Raw genomic sequence first — 22583 nt, 5'->3', positions numbered from 1 at the left:
TCTATTGACTCTACATGTAAATAGATGTAAATAGAAGCTCATCTATTGACTCTACATGTAAATAGATGTAAATAGAAGCTCATCATGTTGACTCTACATGTAAATAGATGTAAATAGAAGCTCATCATGTTGACTCTACATGTAAATAGATGAGCTTCAAGGGAACATTGCAATCCAATCACCAGGAACTGGAAGAAGATGGAGGGACTTCTAGGCTAAAAGAACATAGTTAGTCTGATACTTTGTAATTCAACACAATGTTTAAAGTCCAAGAAAATTTCACATTCTTAAGAACAGGACTGGCAATCTCCTTTGGGAAAAAGTTGGAGTATTTCCATAGCAGAGTTTATTCAGCTGAGAAAATGACATCATGATATTTTCAGGCAAATGGATGGAACCAGGAAAAATTATCCTGGATGAAGTAACTAAAATGAAAACAGACAAATATGGTGTGTATTTACTTCATAGACATTTTATAATAGTGGGGGATAAAGTTCCAATAGGCCATGTATTGTGACCAAAACAGTCTTACAGTAGGGAAATTGGTTTGCAGTTTATTGAGTTGTTGGGCCACATAATCCTAGAGAAACTTTAAAGCAACCCAGGCTTTTGGTTGCTCTCTGCCCTCAACTGATAGATAAGTGTCATGTTCTTGGATATACAGACTTGCTTCCTTCTGCATCAAATGGAATTGCACACAGAGACTCATAGTCAGATATTATGCAGAGAGAGAAATTAAAATATCTAAGTGGGGTTTGCCTGTGAAATTTTTTCTCCCCTCAGAGCTCTGGGAAGCCTGCAGGAGAGGATGCAGGAAGAGTGTCATAAATAGAGGGAATTGAGGACACAAGGAGAACAGTGCTCTAAGAATTAGGCTACAGAGGAAGATGATACAGCCAGGCTTGATGAGACCTGATAAGCTAGGTTCAGATAGAAGAATAAGGATATCTCTATTAGGGAAATAGAGAAAGGGGATAGGGGTAGAAGAAGGAGCCTGGGAGAGACTGAAAGAAGAAGAGTGAGGTGGCAGTAGAGTGCATACAAAGTGAACATATCATAATAAATAAATACATAAAAAAAAAACTGTGTTCAAGGAAATAAAGGCTAGAGCTCTTCAGGACTAGTTGCTTCTTCCTGGGGATGGTGCCAGGTTGTGGTAAGGATGAACTCAGTTTTATTTAAGGGAATTGGCAGTGAGACTCTGATTATGTTGCAAAGAGTAGATGCACAAAACATACTTCAACTGATGTATTTTAAAGAAAAATAATTTTTATCGTGAAATGTGTAGGAATTTGAATCTGGGAGCAATGGTAGGTAAGGAGTATAATGTGTATTATATGAAATTCCCACATAATCAATAAAAATAATATGTTGACAATTTTTACAATAGGAATCTGGTAAAGGAGGGCAGAGTTTGACTTTGAAAAGATGTAGCCTAGAATCCTAGCCATGAACTAATGGTTGCCCAGGTACCTCAGACCCCAAGAGTTCAGGTAGCACCGCTGAATAAGCAGTCCTAGTACTAACACTATGTTCAGATAGTTTGTCTGTAGAACCATAGAAGGAAACACAGCTGCTCCTGTATCATAGGCATATAACACAGACACATCTTTCTGTCTTGAAGGTGCAGTTTTAACTCTAAAATCCAGGACCAGGAGAATTCTTCACTGACCACTGAGAAGGACACAGCTTCCAATCTAGCCAGGTCAGCCAATGCAAACCTGCTCAGAGAGCATTGGCAACACTAGTGTGGAATATTAATAGTTATAAATTGTACCCGCCTGCAGAGACGGTAATTCATGGGGTCTCGAAGAAAACCAAGCCTGAAAGAAAAACGGGTGCAAGAGAAGACCAAGCAGTTTTTCTTGTAAAAGTCCCTTTATTGTAGGGCAAACCTTTACTTTTATCCTCAAAGAATAAGGAAGTAAAATAGGAGGGAGGGGGTGGGAGGCTATCTGGTGAGTCATTGAGGCGTTCCAAGGTTTTAACATTAACTGTTAAAACCAGTCAGATGGGCGGTGGTTCCCGGTCTCAGGAAGCAATCCATCCAGGTGGTCAAAGCTAATTGAAGCCTCCCGAGCCAGCATCCAACGTAATTACGTGCCTGGGATTCTTGGCCTCTGGCAATAAATATTTTATTGCCCCTCAATTCTCCATTTACATTCACAGACCTTTCTCAGCCAAACCATTGCCAAGAAATTTCTGTCTTCCTTCTCTTTTCCCTGCTCTTAATGACTTAATACCCCAGGGAATGCTAGGTGAAAACTGTCTATTATATCAGTAAGAATGTGAGTGTACATTTAGTGAGTATGTGAGTCACTGCTCATTTCAAAGTCACAATCTAGTAAATTTCAGATCCAAGACGACAGTAGGAGACCACCTTGCCATTCAGTACATTTCGCTTAATTCCACATCATTTTGAAGCTTTCCTAGTTAAGACGCTGTCTCATTAAATAAACAATAAAGTTTCATTTCTTACCTGACATTGTCACAGAGGTAAACAGGAATAAAGGTGTGGGATCTGGATAAAGAAATACAATAAATGATAGTTGGGTTTCACAAGAAAAAATTCACTGGTGCACAGGATCAGAGATACTGGACAATCAAAAGTTTGTTTACTCATCTTCGAAACTTCAAGATTCTCTCAGGTGCTGATTGGGTGAGAGGGTGAATGATGTTATGAAACAGATGAAAGCCAGTGTTTCAGGAGCCTGGAATTAAAAGGGCCATGTGGACAGCCTGCTGGAGAGAAAGCCTACAGAGCCCTACATGCTTCAATCTGGGCAGCAGAAAGCACACAACTGAGAGATGACAGTTACTGTGTTCAAGAGACTTAGTTCAGGAAAAGTGTCACATATTCATTTCAAAGTCATTAATAAAGTCATGTGACCTTGACATGTGAGTCTCAAATTATCCCAGATACAAGTATTATTTGTTAAATGCACAAACATGTCCTGATATACCCAGTTCTATAGCCCCCAAAAGATCTCCAGGAAACGACTACATTGCAAAACACATGAGGGTCTTTTTATTGTTAATTACAAGCTGCAGCTTGGGCTACACAGCCCCACCACCAAAGCCGTGGGAGCTGAGCGCCCTGTGCCCAGGTTAGTGGGGTGATTTATAGATTCTGGTCCATCCCAGCATGCCCAAGACAGGAGCAATTTCTGCCTGGCAAGCATCTATTGGTCAAGGTGCTACATTTTGAATCGATTGGCTATAGGAAGGTTCCCAGACCATTAATGCCCAGGTGTCCCTCCCTAGGGGGGGAGTCCAGTTTCCTAGCAACTGTTATCTCTAGTGGGTGGGGAAAGAACGCAGCAGGCGGTCCTTCTCCTCAGGGCATTTACTAACTATACCGCTCCTACTCTATGCCTTAACGATCGCTGCTACCTTATCTTTTGGTCTCTCAGTCCTCAGTCAGTGAAGTACTTACTGTGAAAATGCTCCCTGACCAAGATAAATCTTTGAACAAAAATCGTTTAATTGGGACATTGCTTATATTTTTATGGAGACTATCCATGATTTCATATCAGCAAACAGTTATCTTGTTGTAGTTCTTCAGCAGAACTGAGAGGTTTTCATACTTAACCAGAAGGAGCAGGCAGAGAGAGGGTGACAGAGAGAGAGCTACAGAAATCGATTCGTAAATAGAGAGACAAAGACTGACAGAAACAAATATATAAATTGACAGAGACTGAGAAACAGAAACTATATTGGGCTATGCTAAGCTTACGGTAGCTTTGCAGCTAGAGAAAAGACAATTAGATCGAATGTTAGCTCATTGATCAGCTCATTAGCTAGAACCACAGAGTACTAGATACCTTATTTAGAAAAAAAGACAGGTTTGCCTTGCTCACAGGACTCATGTCTTAAGATAAATAAGTGGAGCTTATATAGGGTCTGAGAATATAGGAGTTTAGGTTGTAAAAATCTAGAGTGTTATTATTTAGTTTAAAAAATGTTTCAGGGTTGATAAATACAAAAGATTGGAGAGTCTAAGTAGTTTTTTTTTAGGTATATAATTATAAATTATAAAGAGATAAAAAATATTTTAAAGCAGATTAAAAATGGGAAATATTTTAAATTTCTCCCCCCTCTTTGCTACTATTGTGCTTATGTTATAAAATTTTAAAAGTTCAGAGTGTTGACATTGATCAATAGAGTTCTGATAAGTTGATGGAGCAATAACTGCTTATTATTCAGTCACCAGGTTAAGATTTTAATTTCCTTTGTTGGCTTCTGAAGATAGACTAAAGGTGCTTCTCGTTATTTTAAAAACATCTGTTTAATGTGTGTATCTGACCCAAAAGTCATAGCTTTTAGTATGGTATTCTTAATATCTGCCATTTCTGGGGTAGATTTTGACACAGAAATATCCTAAACCTATTCCTTCTAGTTGCTTTGTTAAGAAAAGTCCAAGCATCCAGGGTTTAGCACTAAAAGCCAGTAATGTATTTCTGCTTAACTTTCCAGTGTAAACATAAAAGTAAAAGTGAAAACTAAAAGTATATGCTGAGTGTATAAAAATGGCCAAGCTTCATTCGTGACTAATTACAAACAGCTATGCCCACAAAAAAAAATGTTACTGTGGACACACTTAGGTTGTGTATAAAGGTTATAAAACAAACAGCTAACTGATACTCATTCAGTGGGATGCAGTTTTACCTGTTCCTCTCAAAATGTTTGGTTTGCTGATATGTTACTTTTCTGAGTATTTAAAATTATGTATATTTCCTTTTGTGTACTAAAATTTCATATGAGTTTCAGGGATGTGACCTGGATCTGGCATAGCTCAAAAGGATTGCAGATGAGATTTTCCCTGGTCTGTCCCATTTAATAGACAAATTTTAACTCCTGTCTCCAGTCTGAATTTGTCTCAGCAGATCTTCACCTGTTTAACTCTGTCCGGGATCAGCTGTGGACTGCAAGCTGAGATCTGGACTTCCTGGAAACTGACATGATTGCTCCCTGCCTCTTCGGGTGGATCAACGAACCAGATGCTTGGGACTTCCCCATTGCCCAGCCTTTGACTGGCATTTCAGCCTTCCTAGCCCCTGATGCCTACGGTCCAATTGTCAGCTCGAAGAAGCTCCAGAAGACGGATCTACGCCCAAATCCCCCCTAGCAGGCTGAAATGCTAAGTCAAAAGGGGCTCCCTGGCATTAGCTATTGGCTTGGACATCTGCTTAGCTGAAATGGACACTAATATTGCAGCAACTGGGCTAAAAGCCTAGAGAGATCCTGTAATAGTTCTCCTTGGCTTACTACCCCTGTATCCACCCTGAAGGAACCCCAGATCCCATTATAAAAAATAAATTCATAAGATACAAGGGGTCATATCTGGAAGACCCAAGATTGGGTCTTCAAATGATCATAGGAAAGGGGGAAATGAGAGACCAAAAGATAAGCAGCGATTGTTATGTAGAGTAGGCGCGGTATAGCAGTAAGTTCCCTGAGGGGATAGCTACCTCGCTGCATTCTTTCCCGCCTTCCCGGTTCAGGGTGGGTACCTGACTCGGCTCACAATCTGCCTTCCCGCCTTCCCTGTTCTGGGTACGTGACTTAACTACGGCTTTGTTCAAACCACCCAATCAGACCCCTGTAACTATGCTTCTCGCTTCTGTAACCGCGCCTCCTGCTCCCGAGCCCTATAAAAACCCATCACCCCAACCGAGAGGCGCACAAGTCCTCCGATAGGCTTGGTCGCCCTGGGTACCCGTGTATCCAAATAAACCTCTTGCGGCTTGCATCCGAAGGCTGGTCTCGCTGTTCCTTGGGAAGCGGGGTCTCCCCTTCTAGATAGGCTCCTGGGAGTCTTTCATTGTGTGGTTACTTTCATTGGCATATCATCCTCAAAGCATCCCCTCCTATACTATAACTCCAATAGAAATTATATTTTCTCACAAGCCCATATCTCCTAACATTTCTGAGACATTTCCTAAATATATGAACTTCAAGGGGACATTGCTATTCAAACCACCAGGAAGTGGAAGAAAATGGAGGGGTTTCTAGGTTAAAAGAACTTAGTTATCCTGATAGTTTGTAATTCAGTACAATGATTAAAGTCACAGCAACTTTCAAGGTCTAAAGAACAGGATTTACAATCTCCTTCAGGGAAAATGTGGAATTTTTCCATGAAGGGATTGATTATTCTTCAGCTAAGAAAATAATAGCATGATATTTTCAGGCAAATGGATGGAACCAGGAAAAATCATCCTCTCTGAAGTAACTATAATACAGAAAGAAAAATATGGTATGTGTTCACTTATTCAGAGGTCTCCTAATAGTAGAGATAAAGTTTGATTAGGACATCTATTGTGACCAAATCAGTCTTCCACTAGGGTGATTGGATGCCAGTGATTTGAGTTTTTGGGCCAAGGTATCATATGGAAAATTGTAAGCAATTGAAGCTGTTCTTATTAAAATGTTACTCTCTGCAATCAAATAATAGATCAGTGTCATGTTGGGCCTTCAGCACTGTAAAATGTGTCCCAGCTGTGTTTCCTGCTGTCCTCCAGACAAACCCTCTAAATGTAGTGTTAATGGCAGGACTCATTGCTTATATGTTCCACTTGAGCTCATAGGGTCTGTGGTAGCTGGGTAACCACTAGTTCATGGCTAGGAATTTCTGCTACATAATGAATTTCTGGAAAGCAAGCCTTCCAAAGTCAAACTCTGCCCTCCTTTAGGATAATCATTTTTTTCCATATTAAAAGTCACTTAAAAAGTGGTCAACATATTATTTTTATTGCTTATGGGGAAATTGGATATAATTATACATTACATATTTTTCCATTGATACCAGGTTCAAATTTCTACCCATGTGGCATTTTTTTTTCTTTAGAATACATCAATTTTAGTTTGTGTTGTTCATCTCATCATTGGCACATGGTCAGACTCTCAGTGCCAAATCTATTAAAGAAAAAAAAGAGTTCATCCTTGCCACACCCTGACACCACCCCCTAGAAGATGACATCAGTCCTGAAGAGATCTATACTTCATCAGCTTGATCAAATTTTTATGTATATATTTATTATAATTTGTTTACCTTGTATTTCCTCTGCTGCCCCCTCCCTCTTCTCCTTCCTGTCCCACCCACCCTCCTTTATCAATGGCTATGCCCTTCCTCTACTTCCCTGATAAATAAAGTCCTTCTATCTGACTCTAGCTGGCTACATCATCTTCCTCTGCGGCCTGATTCTCAGGGCATTGTTCAACTTTTTTCCTCAATTTCCTCTACTTAGGGCACTCTTCCTGCCTCCTTTCTTGCAGGCTTCCCAGAGCTCTGAGGGAGGGTGAATTCCACAGGAATATCCCATTTAGAGCTGTATTTTTTAATATGTTCTACATATTACAGGACTTGGGTCTCTGTATGCAATTCCATGTGATGCAGAAGGAAACATCTCTGTGGATACAAGGACATGACACTTATATAACATATATGGGCAGAGAGCAAAACATTTTAATAACAACAGCCTAGGATGCTTAAAAATTTCTGTAGGATAGCCTGGCCCAACAACTCAAATAACTGCCACCTAATCCCAATAGTGAAAGTCTTATTTGTTCACAATAGTTGGCCTTTTGGAACTTTTTCCCACACTCTTAGGTGACCTCCTAATAAGTGAATACATACCATATTTGTCTTTCATCATTTTAGGTACTTCACCCAGGATGATTATTCCAAGTTCCAACCATTTTCCTGAGAATGTTATGATGTCATTTTCTTAGCTGAATAATATTCCATTATGGAAATAGTCCACATTTTTTCCCAAAGGAGATTGTCAGTCCTGTTCTTTAGTCCTTGGAAGTTATTGGGACTTTAATCATTGTACTAAATGACAAAATTTCAGTATAACAATGTTCTTTTAGACAAGAAGTCCCTCTATCTTCTTCCACTTTCTGGTGATTTGAATTGCAAATCTGCTTGAAGCTCATTTCCATGTTTAGTTCCCATTGAGCAAATGTCTGGTAAGGGTTAGGTGTATGGCCTTATTAGATGATATAATTTTTTTTTTGTTTCCCTAATTTCATTTTCAAGCCTTTTGTCTTGTATACAAGAAGTCTACTGATATTTTTGAGTTTATTTTGTATCCAGTCACCATGCCAATGCTGTTTATCAGCTGTAGGAGTTCCCATGTAGAATTTTGGGGGTTATTGAGATATACTATCATATCATCTGCAAATAGTGATATTTTGATTTGTTCATTTTGCATTTCTAATGGCTTGATCTTCTTTAATTGTTTTATTGCTCTAGCAAGGATTTCTAGAACTGTGTTGAAGAGATATGGAGAGAGTGGGCAGTCTTGCTTTGTCCCTGATTTCAGTAGGATTGCTTTAAGTTGTTCTCACTTTAGGTTGATGTTGGTTATAGGCTTGCTGTATATTGCTTTTACTATATTTATATATGTGCCTTTTATCCTTGATCTCTCCAATACTTTAAACATGAATGAATGCTGAATTTTGCCAAATGCTTTTTCAGCATCTAAGATTATCATGTTTTTTTTTTTTCTCTTTCAATTTCTTAATATGGTGGATCACATTGATGGATTTCCATATATTGAACCATGCCTGCATCCCTGGGATGATAATAGTGGATGATACCTTTGATGTGTTTTGTATTCGGTCAAAGACATAACATTCCTTAACATGACCATAACAAAGCAATCAAAGACTTGCATGAAAAATAAAAATTCAAGTCTCTAAAGAAAGAATTAGAAGAAGATATCAGAAGATGGAAAGAACACCCATACTCATGGCTTTACTGAATTAACATATTAAAAATGGCCATCTTACCAAAAGCAATCTACAGACTCAATGCAATTACCATCAAAATGCTAACAGAATTCTTTACAAACCTTGAATGAAAAATTCTCAACTTCATATGGAAAAATAAAAACCCCAGAATTGCTAAAACAACCTCTACAATAAAAGATCTTCTAGAGGTATCTCCATCTCTGATCTCAAGCTGTACTATAGAGCAACAGTAATAAAAACTGCATGGAACTGGCATAGAATGGTGGATCAATGGGCCCAAATAGAAGACCAAGTTCCTTACAGAAAACTGAGCTCATCTTTGCCATACACTGGCACCACCCACAAGAAGAAGCCATCAGTCCTGAAGATCATAGACTTCATCAACAAGATTACAGTCTGTCTTATGTGTTTATTATGATTTGTTCTCTTTGTATCCCCTTTGCTGCCCCCTCACTCTTCTCTGTCAAGTTTCAATCAGCTTCCTTATACCCCTAGGCCCTTTCTCTAGACACTGATTGGGGAAGTTCTCCTCTCCCTTCTATCTGAACCCACTTTATCAGGTCTCATTGAGTGGGGCTGCATCATCTTCCTCTGCCACCTGATTCTGAGGATATTGTTCTCCATGTGTCTTCAATTCCCTCCAGTTATGACACACTTCCTGCTTTCTCTCCTAAAGCTTTCCCAGAACTCTGAGGGGAGGGAGAATTTAATAGGGCTATCCTATTTGGAGATGGGTGTTTTAAGGTTTCTCCCTGCATAAAATGCATCTGTGGGATTCTGTTTGCAATCTCAACTGATGAAGAAGGAAGCATATCTGTAGATCAAGAAAAATACACTAATCTATCACTTGAGGGAAGAGAACAACATATTTTTAATAACAACAGCCTGGATTGCTTGAAAATTTCAATAGGATGCCCTGGCCCAACAACTCAATTAACTGCCACCCAATCCCCCTAGTGGAACACTGGTTTGATCACAATATATGGCCTATTGGAACTTGATCCCCCACAATTAGGAGTCCTCCTAATAAGTGAATACATACCAAATTTGTCTTTGTGCATTTTAATTACTTCACCCAGGATGATTTTTCCTGTTTCCACCATTTGGCTAAAGATAAAATGATGTCATTTTTTTTACCTGAATAATAATCCATTATGGAAATATTCCACATTATCCACAAAGGAAATTGTCAGTCCTGTTATTTAGTTCTGGGAAGTTGCTGGGAATTTAATCATTTTATTGAATGACATACTATCAGGATAAGTATGTTCTTTTAGATTAGAAATCCCTCCATCGTCTTCTACTTCCTGGTGATTTAAATTCTAATGTTCCCTTGAATCTAATGTATTTGAAGGTTTAGTCCCAGTGAGGAAATGTCTGGGAAGGGTTAGGAGGTATGACCTTGTTAGATAATAGAATTCCTATTGGAGTTATATTATAGAAGGGTATGCTTTGAGGTTGATATGCCAATGATTATGAACACACAGAATGGGTCTTTGTCTCTTTATCTTTTTTTCTCGTGGTCTCTCTCTTCTTATTTCTGAATCTGTCTCTATACTCTTTCTCCCTCTGACTCTCCCAGTCTCCCTCTCTCTGCTTGCCATAAATGGTACAGTATGATAAGGTCTCAGTTCTGCTGAAGGACTACCTCAAGATGACTGCTTGCTGATGTGACCTCCTGGATCGTTTCTGTAAAAATATAAGGAAGGTCCCACTTAAATGCTTTTTGTTCAAAGATTTGTCTTGGACAGGGAGCATTTTTCCAGTAAGTAATTCACTGACTGAGGACATATCTGTGCATTTAACAAATAATAATGAAATCTGTGATAATGTGAAAGTCACATGTGAAAGACACATGACTTTATTAATTACCTCTTGAAAGAAATATTGGACACTTTTCCTGAACTAAGTATCATGAATTGACTAAGACACAGGAATTGACATCTTTGGGTTGTGTGATTTCAGCTGCCCGCATTGAGGCATAAAGTGCTGCTCAGCTTTTTTTTCTCAATCATGCTTTCTACTTAGCCTTTTTACTAACTGGCTCCTGAAACTCTTCCTGGCTTTCATCTGTTTCATGATATCATTTTCCCTCTCAACCAATCAGCACTTGAGAGAATCTTGAGTTTTCTATGGAGATGAGTAAAAAACTCATCGCACTGTCCAGGATATCTGATCCTGTTCATATGTGACTTTTTCTTGTATAACCCAAGAAGCATTTATCTCATCCCTTTATCCAGATCTCACACCTTTACTCCTGTTTACCACTGTAACAATGTCACTTAGGAAATGAAACTTAATATTGAGAGACCAAAAAGATTAAAAATTAGCAGCTATTATTAAGGCCTGAACTATGTGGGTGGAGAAGTCTAGTAATGCTGTGAGGGGAACGACCGCCTCACTGCATTCTTTCCCCACCCAATAGAGATACAGTTGTTAGGAAACTGGACCCTCCCCCTAGGGAGGGACACCTGGGCATTAATAGTCTGGGAACCTTCCTATAGCCAATCGATTCAAAATGTAGCACCTTGACCAATAGATGCTTGCCAGGCAGAAATTACCCCTGCCTTGGGCATGCTGGGATGGACCAGAATCTATAAATCACCCCACTAACCTGGGCACGGGGCACTCAGCTCCCACGGCTTTGGCGGTGGGACTTTGTAGCCCAAGCTGCAGCTTGTAATTTTCAATAAAAAGACCCTCATGTGTTTTGCAATGTAGTCGTTTCCTGGAGATCTTTTGGGGGCTCGCTAACTGGGTATAACATTTGGAGGTCCCACTGAGATTGCAGGGCACCCCAAGACCTCAGGACTGATCCGGAGGGTCTCATACCAGCTGGTAAGTGTGGTAAGTATGGTGTCTGTGTCTCAGTATCCATCATTGTCGCTTTATGCGGTGTGCAATGTTCTGTTGGTGCCTATTTTCTGAATACTGTTCTGCCTCGAGGCATCTGTATGAGTGACTAATGTGATTTGGACAGACATGTCAGACAATCACAGTCACTGAAGTTGGGAGAGATGTCCCCCAACTTCATCAGTATCTGGAGGTGGTCTAGAGCCACCCACCACTCTGAGGCTTTTGTGGCCGAAGAGCCAGAGTGGGAATTTGAAGGTCTGTTTTTACAGTACCTTACCCAGGAAGGGACTTGGTCCAATCCTGGAGGAATTTCTGTGAGAGTCAGTCAGTTTTGGTCTTGGAAAATTTGGCCAAAAAGCTGGTGGGTGTTTTTCTGTCTCAATGTCTCTGTGCAGTATCTATGTCTACCTTTTGTTTTCTGTTCTGAAAGGCCTCACGAAACTTGTTTAAAATGTGTGCCTATGTGATTTATTAGATCCGTAAATGCCTATGTATAGGTTGCCACGTGGTATGAAGTGCCTCAGTGTCTCGCCGCCATCTTGACTTCACCATGTGATTTTATAATGTGACTGCCATCATGGTATGAATAAAAAAAAATGAAACCTTGGTCAAATAATTCTCATTTCCTTCTAGGTTAAAAAGATGACTTATTTTAAATTGATATTGGTTTTAGAAATTAAATTGCTTGCACTGGTAAATTCTGGTTTTAAAATCTGGTTTTGATTTTAGAGATTATGTTTATGCCTTGTGACTTCTCTCCTACAAAAGGGGTACTTTATTTTGATATTGCAAAAATGGGTTTTAAAAAAAATGTTTAAATGTTTAAGGCTGTAAAGTGTTTAAAGTTTATCAGGTATTTGGGTATGACAATGATCTTGGGTATTTTATCAACCTTACTAAATAAAACCCTGCCATATTGTTTGTGCTAACTGAGAAAATTGCAGTTTTTAGAATATATCTTATGGAGAGCTGTTTGTTTGCTTTGTGACCATCTTATCTGCTACAGGAAAGTTATTTTAAAAAATTGGCAGTTTCAGAACTCCTCTTTATAGTAATGTAACTTGTTTTTGCTTTGCCTATAAAGCAAATCATAAACGCTTGTCTCCATCAGGATCAGGTCAGAATAAAAAGGATTTTGATGAGAATTTTTATGTTGTCTAAAAAGAAAGAAAGTAAACATGTCTGGTTAAGCCAGAAAAAGAAAGCTAGGAACCTAAAGGTATATAGAATGTTGCAGAAGGATAGTGGATGTGTTATAAAAAGCCAGAGAGTTAATATGATTTTTTAAAAAAGAACTGTATTTAAATATGTTATATGTCATTTAAAGGGCTGGTGATTCCTCATCGCAAAATGTTTTTTATGCTCTTTTAAGTGGAAAATTCTTGCTGATAGTTTTGGTATGGCTAGAATAATTCTTACAGTTTAAAATTGTTCTGTACTGTTCTGTTTTGCAGTTGGTTCTAAAACTTATTTAATCACTAAGAACTTTTGGTTGTGGGGGATTATGGATGCTCCACAGTGTTTGCTGTATCATCAGGAGCAATTAGTGGCTGTGCTTAGTGCTGTAGTCACAGGCTGTGTTAGCGCATGCCCAGCTGCCATGATGGTTCAGCAATGGAGGGTGCGTGAAGCTGTAGTTTGGCTGCCATGTTTGTTTAGGGCTTCCAGCTGAGTTCAGTTACATGTGGTCAGCTGCCATGTTGGTCCAGAGATAAAGAGGGTGGAGCTATGAGTTTGCCACCATTTTGTTTAGGTATCTTAGTTATGTTCAGTCATATTAGTGCTAAATCAAAGCTTTTTACTGTTCAATTTTAATGCAAGTGGTAGGAACAGCAAGATTAGCTAGCCTCTCTATGAACTGTATCTGATTAAAAGGTTTGTTTTGATTTTAGTTCAGAGAGAGCAGATTTAAAGTCATGATAAATACTGCAGTTGAGCCTTACCTAGTCTCCTTGTTCAGGTTTTTTTTTTTTTTTAAGGTTAAGCCTAGGATGGGTAACTATAAAGTTTGCCTATTTGTCTTAATATATATACTTCTAGAACATACATCTCGGAAATATACTAGAATTAGAGATAATAGCATTCTGTTTTATAGGACACAGTTTAGAGCAGATGATAAAAACAGAATAACTCAGATATGCTGGCCCTCAAGCTTGTCAGAAATCTGAATATGGCATTTTTAACATGTGTAAGCTTATTGTGACAGGAAGTCTCGCAATCCTGGCAGTAGCTCCCCCAAGGTCTCAGAGAAGACAATTGAAGGGTTTCAAGAGGATAGAAAATGGAAAGGAAGAAGTCAAAATATCACTATTTGCAGATGATATGAAAGTATACCTGAGTGACCCCAAATATTCTAGCAGGAAACTCCTACAACTAATAAATAATTTATACAAAGTGGCTCGATACAAATAGACCTCATCTCTATTAGGAGCATCAGTTTCCCTGGAGAGCTTTCCGAGTTTCACATGGTTTCTTCTTTCCTCCTCTTGCTCACTCGCTTGCTCACTCTCTCATACACTTACTAGCTTGCTCACTTGCTTGCTCATGGGAAGAACTAGATAGATAGCTGTGTGCTCTCGACTGTCCCTCCTGGCATCTGCACCCTGTCCCTGGCCAAAAGCTGACAAGCTATTGGATCAGGTACCATTTCTCATTAGAGAAGCACCTTCCTTTAGGATGCCTCTGGAAGGTCACAGCTCCCTTGCCTCCCTATGGGAAACACCCCAATGTCTGTCCCTCCAGTGTCCCCACTGGGATGTCTTCTGAAGAATTTTATGACTTTACGTTTGGAACCTCAGTTAAAAGATTCTAAACTCATATCCATCTGTAATAAGACTTAGCCTACATACTCTTTAGGTAAGGGTCCAAATTGGCCTATTAATGGCACGTTAAATCCCAATATTTTATGAGATCTTTTTAATTACTGTCAGCAATCTGATAAAGGGAAGAAGGTACCCTACATTCAAGCTTTCTCTCTTCTCCACTCTAAACCTCTTCTCTGCTCTTCCTGATCTCCTACTCAACTTTTCCTGGCTACAAAGTCTCAACTTGAGGAGTTCTCTACCTTTGACCCAGCAGATGAAGCTCGACCCTGCCACCCTCAACCTCCAGTTTCTCCGGAATCCTCACAACTTCCAGTGCCTTCTTCTTCTTTTCCTAACCCAGCTTCTCCCCCTCCTGCTCCTCCAAAATCCTCACAACCTCTGGAGTCTTTCCCCTCCCCTTCTACTCCCTCATCTTCTCCTTCAGTTTCTCCAAAACCCTTGCTCCCTTCTCCAGCAGTAGACTATCCTAGTTGACTCACTCTGGCACCCACGTTCACCCCACCAAAAATCAGCCCACCCACAACCTGTTTGCATTGTATAGCAAAGTCCAATCTCTCTACTCAGCATAAGCCCACCTCGATCCTTCCCTTTCGGGAAGTACACAGGTATAGATGGCTTAATTAAGGTGCAAGTTCCCTTTTCATTAACTGAACTTTCTCAAGTAAAAAAGAGATTAGGATCCTATACCTCTAATTTTTCTACCTTCATTAAAGAATTTCAGTATCTCACTCGATCTTATAGTCTCACCTTCCATGATATTCATATGATCCTTACCTGAGGAACACAGGCGAGTTTGGGAATAGGCTAGAATGCAGGCAAATGAGGTGCATCAAACAAATACTTCACACCCTGTCAGGGCTGAGATGGTACCTGACCAGGATCCACCGTGGAATTACAATACTCTGGGAGGAATTGTATCCAGAGATCAATTAGCAACATGCCTTCTGGCTGGTCTCCACAAGGCTGCCCTTAAGCCAGTTAATTATGAAAAGCTCCAGGAGTTCATTCAGGACAAAAATGAAAACCTATCTCAATTCCTAGAGCTCCTTACAAAAGCTCTCTTATAACACACTAATTTAGGCGTGGAAAGTACAGAGAGCTAGAGCTGACAACTCCTGATGACCTATTTCTTCTCCCAAACTTACCCTGACATCAGGGCTAAGTTTAAATCCTTGGAGAAGGGACCTCTAACTTCACAGGCAGAAGTCTTAGTGCTGGCCTTTAATGTGTTCCACGGGAGAGATGAGAAAGCCCACAGACAAAAATACCAAATGCTGGCCTAGGCCAGCTGACTAGTCTCAGCCACTAACCAGGCTGCTTTGCCTTCTAAGGCAAGAGGACCATTGGGTTCCTGTTTCACATGTGGTCAAATGAGTCATTGGGTCCAGAGTTGACCCATGCAGAAATCACCATGCCCTTGCCCCAAATGTCATAGGGATCACTGGGCCAGGGCTTACCCTAACCTCCGAAAGTCACCAGGCCATGTCCAAAATGCCACCAAGAGGGATATTGGGGTATTGATTGCCATTGTTTCTCCTATGATATGGGGGCATCACTCAGATCACCCCGGCCGATATCCTAGGCCTGGCTACAGACAACTGAAGGTGCTCGGGTTCTCTTGACCCAACCACTGCCATCACTAAAAGGGAGCCACAGGTAATTATCATGGTACATCTCCTTCCTTGTGGACACCTGAGCCACTTACTCAGTCCTAACGAGTACTAGGGACCAACCTCTCCTTATAGTTCCTCTATTGTCAGGATAGGGGCACAGACTTGCCAGCCTGTGGGCCTCTGCCACTTAATTTTATTTTTAGCAGAGTTCCCTTGAATCATTCCTTTTTAGTAATGCAGGCCTGTCTAGTTCCAATAATGGGAGGACTTTTTAGACAAAGTAGGAGCCTCTATTTCCTTTACCCATCCACTTGACCCCAAGCTCACCATGGTCCTCTCTCCTCCTCCTCCTAGCCACCCTACCTACCAGTTCTAACACATCGCTTCCCTTACCAGGCTCTCAAGTGAACCCCCAAGTCTGGGATATCCAAAACCCCTCTGTGGCTAGGCACCATTCCTCTGTAGTCATTCAACTACAGGACCCCACCAGGTATGTTGTTCATGCTCAATACCCTTTTCCTCTTAAGAGTCTTAGGGGACATAAGTCTATTATCACTGACCTTCTAAGAAAAAAAAAAAACACTCTGCCCCACTTCCTCTCCATTTTACACTCTCATCCTCGTGGTTAAAGAGTCCAATGGAACCTATCACCTGGTTCAAGATCTCCAGTTACTAAATTCTGCAGTTGTTCCTCTCCACCCTGTTGGAGCTAACCCATATACCCTCCTCTCCACTATCCCCTCAGGCCCTTCCCATTTCTCAGTTCTGGATCTCAAGGATGCATTTTTCTCTATTCTTTAGACACCCAGTCAAAAAATATCTTTGCCTTCAACTGGACTGACCCTGACACCCTGGTCTCTACTCAGCTTACCTGGACTGTTTTACACCAGGGATTTTGGGACAGCCCACATTTTTTTTGGGTCAGGCCCTAGCCACTGATCTACTCTCCTTATCTCTCCCAAAATCTAAACTTATACAGTATGTGGATGACCTTCTCCTCTGCAGCCCACCCCTACAAGTTAGCCAAACTAACATTTCTGCTCTTCTAAATTTCCTATCCAGTAGGGGCTATGGGGTCTCACCCTCCAAGGTCCAGTTATCTACTTTTGAGGTCAGTTACCTGGGACTAACAATAACCCCAACTCACAAGGGCATCACTCTAGACAGAAAAGACCTAATACAGTCTCTGGCAGTTCCCTCTAATAAAGAAGAAATCTTATCATTTCCGGGAATGGCCGGTTTTTTATGGTCTTGGGTCCTCTCCTTTTCCCTTATTGTCCACCCTTTATATGAGGCAGCCTTAGGCCCTTTGCAAGAACCCCTTCTAAAGCCTATTACTAAGCCCTTTTGGAGGCTCTAACAGGCTCTTCTTGAGACTCCAGCCTTACATATTCCAGACCTTACCTGTCCCTTCTCTCTCTATGTAACACAAAAATATGGATATGCACTTGGAGCCCTGGGATACCAATTGGGACCCTCCTTTGCACCTGTAGAATATCTATCAAAAAATTAGACCTGGCAATCTGGGGATGTGCTCCCTGTATTCGTGCCCTAGTGGCTGCAGAACTCTTTATTCGAGAGTCAAAAAAAAAAAACTAACTTTTGGGTCACCTATTACTGTCTTCTCTTCTCACAATATGTCTCACCTTTTAACATACAAAGGCTTACAAACTCTCTTTCTAGGGCCCTTTTCCTCCCAGTGGTGCTAATAGAAGACTCTACCCTAATTTTCCAACCATGCCCACCTCCTAATATTTCAAGCCTTCCTCCTCAACCTAACTCTGACTATTCCCCATCTCACTCTTGTACTGAAACTTTAGAGAAACTATTGCCCCACCCCTCACACACAGTAGGGCAAATTGCCTCAGGCTGCCTATACCTGGTACACAGAAGGCAGCTCCTTTGTACATGAGGAAGCTAAAAAAGCAGGTTATGCCATAGTGTCGGATACTAAAGTGGTTGAAGCGCAAGCTCTCCCTGCCCAAAACACTAATCAACAGGCCAAACTAATAGCTTTTACCGAGCTTTCCAATTAGCCTAGGTACAATCTCTTAATATCTATACAAACTCTATATATGCTTTTCATATTCTTTTTTCCCATTCTGCCATCTGGAGAGAGCATGGGTTGCTTACAGCAAAGGAAGGATCAGTAACCAATGCAGGCCAAATTATGGCCATGCTAGAAGCCTCCCACCTTCCCACAGCCATTGGAGTAGTCCACTGCCTGTCCCACCGGACGGACAATTGCATAGTTTCCAAAGGGAATGGCCAGGCTGATGAGGCAGCAAAGGCTGCAGCCCTAAAAGGCCTAGATTCCTCTCTCCCACCACAAAATATCCTTACAGGACAATCCACATCTCTCCCACCTCTCCTGACATTCATCAGATCCTGTCCTATATGCACCAGCTCTTTCATGCTAACAGTCAAGCTTTGTCTAACTTTGTCAGAGCTCACCTACAGCCTACCTTTGAGGACTTGTGCTTTCTAAAGACCATTACTGCTTCTTTTAAGTTCGGCCAGACCTCAGATCCTAACTCAGGATATCATAGCCTCCATTTCCCTACCCACCAGGCTAGAGGATCTCTCCCTGGTACTGAATGGCAACTTGATTTTACCCACATGCCAGCAGTTAAACATGTTCTGTACTTCCTGGTATTGGTGGACACATTCTCGAGATGGGTGGAAGCTTTCCTCACTACTAACAAAAAAGCTCAGGCAGTTTCTGATCTCCTTCTTAGTGAGATTATCCGGAGTTTTGGAATTCCTACTTCCCTTCAGTCAGATAATGGCCCTGAGTTCACTTCTCAGATTATCCAAACCTTATCTAAAGCCCTTAACATTCCTTGGTATTTTCATATCCCATACCATCCCCAGTCTTCAGGAAAGACAGAATGAACTGATCAATCCCTAAAGAACACTCTTGTTAAACTATCACAAGAGATTCACTTTGATTGAGTAAAATTTCCCTGGCTTTTTTCAGGCTGTGAACTCTCCCCCCAAAACTTCTGTCTATTTCACCTTTTGACCTCATGTATGGGAGACTGGTCCTAACTCCTGGTCTTTCAGCTAAATCATCTCCTCTCCCTGACCACCTACTTACTCTCTTACTCTGTCATCTCCATTCCCTTCTATGGGTCTTTACTGACCACTATTTACCACAGCCACACAGTAACCCCTATCTATCTCATATTAACATTGGGGACCAGGTCCTTCTCTCCCCTCCACACTAAAGTTCCCCAACTCTTTCTCCTAAATGACAGGGCCCTTTCAAGGTGATTCTTGTGAACCTCACAGCAGCTAAACTTGAGGGCTTCTCTCACTGGATTCATCTATCCTACCTGAAGCCTTTCACCACCTCTCTTCAAGATAATGACCCTTCCTACATATCAATACCAAGAGGACCTTCCTCCCTCAAGTTCCAAAAGACGCCAAAAGCAACCACCCTGTCTCCAGTTCCAGAAGTATGAGGCCTTACCACAGGAGCAGTGTTTGACCCAACTGGATCAGATATGTATTTTTCTTCCTCTCCCTCTTGCCTATTTCTGTTAAAGGTAATCCCTATGTATGGAGATTTGAGGTTTAAGAAACCATCATTGATAATAAACAATCTCTCCAAATAGGGTCAACAAATTGTTCTACTACAGGAGGCTGTCAGGAGCCAATTGAAATAGCTATCACCCCCATTTCTATCTCTCCCCTTTTATTTGATAGAATTTTTGTTTGCTTTCTCTTTGATCTAACAAAGGATTATTGAAAAAAATGGCTGAACAAGTGTGGAGGCTGCCCATACTGGTCTTGCCAAATCCACTCACCAGCACAGAAGAAGATCATTCACCTGTATAAAAAGTCCCTCTACTAATACATTCAAGACCCGTGGGATGCCAGATGGAAAGCAGGCATCCTTGGGAAACTCTACCTCTGCTGCACACCCAATCTACTGATAAGTACTATCCATATCCAGAGAATATATGTCCCAATTGCCTAAAATCTGGGAATGGGAGTAGAAAAGATAATTAAACATTCCTCTACGGTCATTACCTCTCTAACATACCCTCTCATGAATAACATAAACCTGTCATTTCATCTCCTAGTTCAGACACTGATCTCAGCCTACAATCTCCTTAATGAGACCCAACCAGGCCATTTTAAACCTTTCTGGCTGTGGGTACCACAGGGGATCAAGTCAGAGGTACCTCTAAAAACTTCTGCAGTGACTCTGTCAAGCAACCTCACTTCATCATTTACTAATTTCCCTGACTCTGATGTTGCCACAACCCCCTACCTTTCTCATATCACCCTCTTTGGTGTGGCAAGCTGTTTCAAGGCATCTGGGACACACTCTGTAGGAATTCTAAGTCCCTTAGTTTGTAATAACACTATAATCCTTGATACCTCATCTCAACCCTAATGCCCTACTGCTAATAATATCTTGATTCTTTGTGGCACTCAGGTCTACATGGTATGCCTGCTTGTTGGTCAGGAGTTTGAGCTCTGGTTCTCCTCTTCTCTGAGCTGGGGGTGATAAACAAAAGAGAGCCCCTACCAATCCTGGTCGTGGACTCAAAAGCTGTCCAACAGGAGAAGAGGGCAATTCAAATCTTACCCCTGCTGGCTGCTGCAAGAATCATGGCAGCTCTAGGAACTGGAATAGCAGGACTAGCCACCTCACTAACTTTGTATTATCAGCTTTCTTCCCAGTTCATCCAGGACCTTCAGAAATCCAGGCTCAGACAATAATAACCCTCCAAGGACAGATTGACATTGCTGGCAGCAGTAGTACCTCAAAACCGATGCTGATTGGATCTCCTCACAGCTAAAGAATGTGGTCTTTGCCTATTCTTCCAGGAGGAATGCTGTTTTTATGTCAACCAGTTGGGTATAGTAAAGGACAAATATCCAACAACTTCAGACAGATTTACAAAAACCAAGGGAACAGCTTGAGACCTCTAGCTCTTGGGCCTTTCAGAATCCCATATGGAAATGGATTCTCACCTCTTGTTCTAGTCTTTCTGCTTTTGCTTTTTACACCCTGCTTAATTAACTTCCTCTCTACATTCTTCCAAAAAACAAATACAAAAAAGTCTCTAACCAAACCATTAATCAGTTATTTTTACAGGATTATCAACCTCTGCCCACAGAGCCAGATGACTATGACCCTGATGGTAGGGACCAGCTGTACCCCGAGAAGGACAACGCCCCTAATAGGCAGGAAGTAGCATGAAGGGCAAAAGTCGTTCCTATGCCTTTTCCCCACCATCACCCCTTCCTGACTCCTCACTTTTTAACAGAACAAAAAGGGAGAAAGGTTGGGATCAGCAAGCAGGTATCTCTATGGCCAGCCCCAAGGGACCTGACAAAAAGGCATTTGTGAAGCCACCAAGAAGACCACCTGCACATGCCCTGGGTCACCTTATAAGAGAATTCCTGGAGCCCCACCTCTTTCTCTTTTTCTCTTCTGCCTCATTTCTCTGTGACCCCCTAATAACCTTTTCCTTCCCTAATAACCTCCCATGTGGAACCAGTCTCGTGGTGTGATTTGTGAATCCCTCATGTAACTTCACAGCCACATGTTTCCTAACAATCAGCACCTGAGAGAATCTTGAGGTTTCCATGGAGATGAATAAACAAACTTTGATCAGTGTCCAGTACCTATTATTCTGTGCAAAAGTGACATTTTCTTGTAAAACCCAATAAGTCTTTATCTCATCCCTTTATCTAGATCTCACACCTTACTCCTGTTTACCTCTGGGATAATGTCATGTAGGAAATGAAACTTTAATGTTTATTATATAGGACAGTGTCTGAAGTAGGGAAGCTTCATCGTGATGTGGGATCAAGGGGAATAAACCCAAGAAAAGGTTATCTCCTCCTATGGTCTTGGACCTGAATTTCCTAGGTTGTGACTTTGAACTGAGCAGTTCCTAGAACACTCACTATATGAAACTTGACATTCTTATTGATATAATAGAATAGCAGGGTCGAGGGTTCCATGGGGTATTGAGACTTTATCAGCAGGATAATGAGAAGGAAACCTGACAATTACTGTGAGTAGTTTGGCTGACTGAGTGAATGGTTGGTGTATGCAAAAGGAGACCTGAGCAGCAATACACTTTTTGACAGCTGCTGCTCTTCCACACTAGTTTTGCCAACCCTCTATCTTCAGGCTTGCATTGGCTGACCTGGCTGGATCAATAGCTGTGTCCTATTGAGTGGTCAGTGACGACCCCTCATGGTCCTGGGGTTTACAGTTAAAACTGGGCCTTCAGGAAAAGAAATTGGTCAGTGTTATATGCCTAGGATACAATAGCATCGGTGTCCTCCAGACAAATTCTCTAAAAATATTGTTAGTTCCAGGACTGCTTGATCAGATGTGCCATCTGAGCTCATGAGGTCTGAAGTAGCTGGGTAACCACTACTTCATGGCCAGGATTCTCTGCTCCATAATGAGTTTCTGGAAAGCATGTCATACAATGTCAAAAATCTGTCCTCTTTTAGTGGAATCATTTCTCCATGTTAAAATTCATTGTAAAAG

The sequence above is a fragment of the Meriones unguiculatus genome (genome assembly GCF_030254825.1).
Source record: "Meriones unguiculatus strain TT.TT164.6M chromosome Y unlocalized genomic scaffold, Bangor_MerUng_6.1 ChrY_unordered_Scaffold_25, whole genome shotgun sequence".
Classification (NCBI taxonomy): Eukaryota; Metazoa; Chordata; class Mammalia; order Rodentia; family Muridae; genus Meriones; species Meriones unguiculatus.
The sequence above is the reverse complement of the archived record's forward strand: the minus strand, read 5'-3'. Positions refer to the sequence as shown.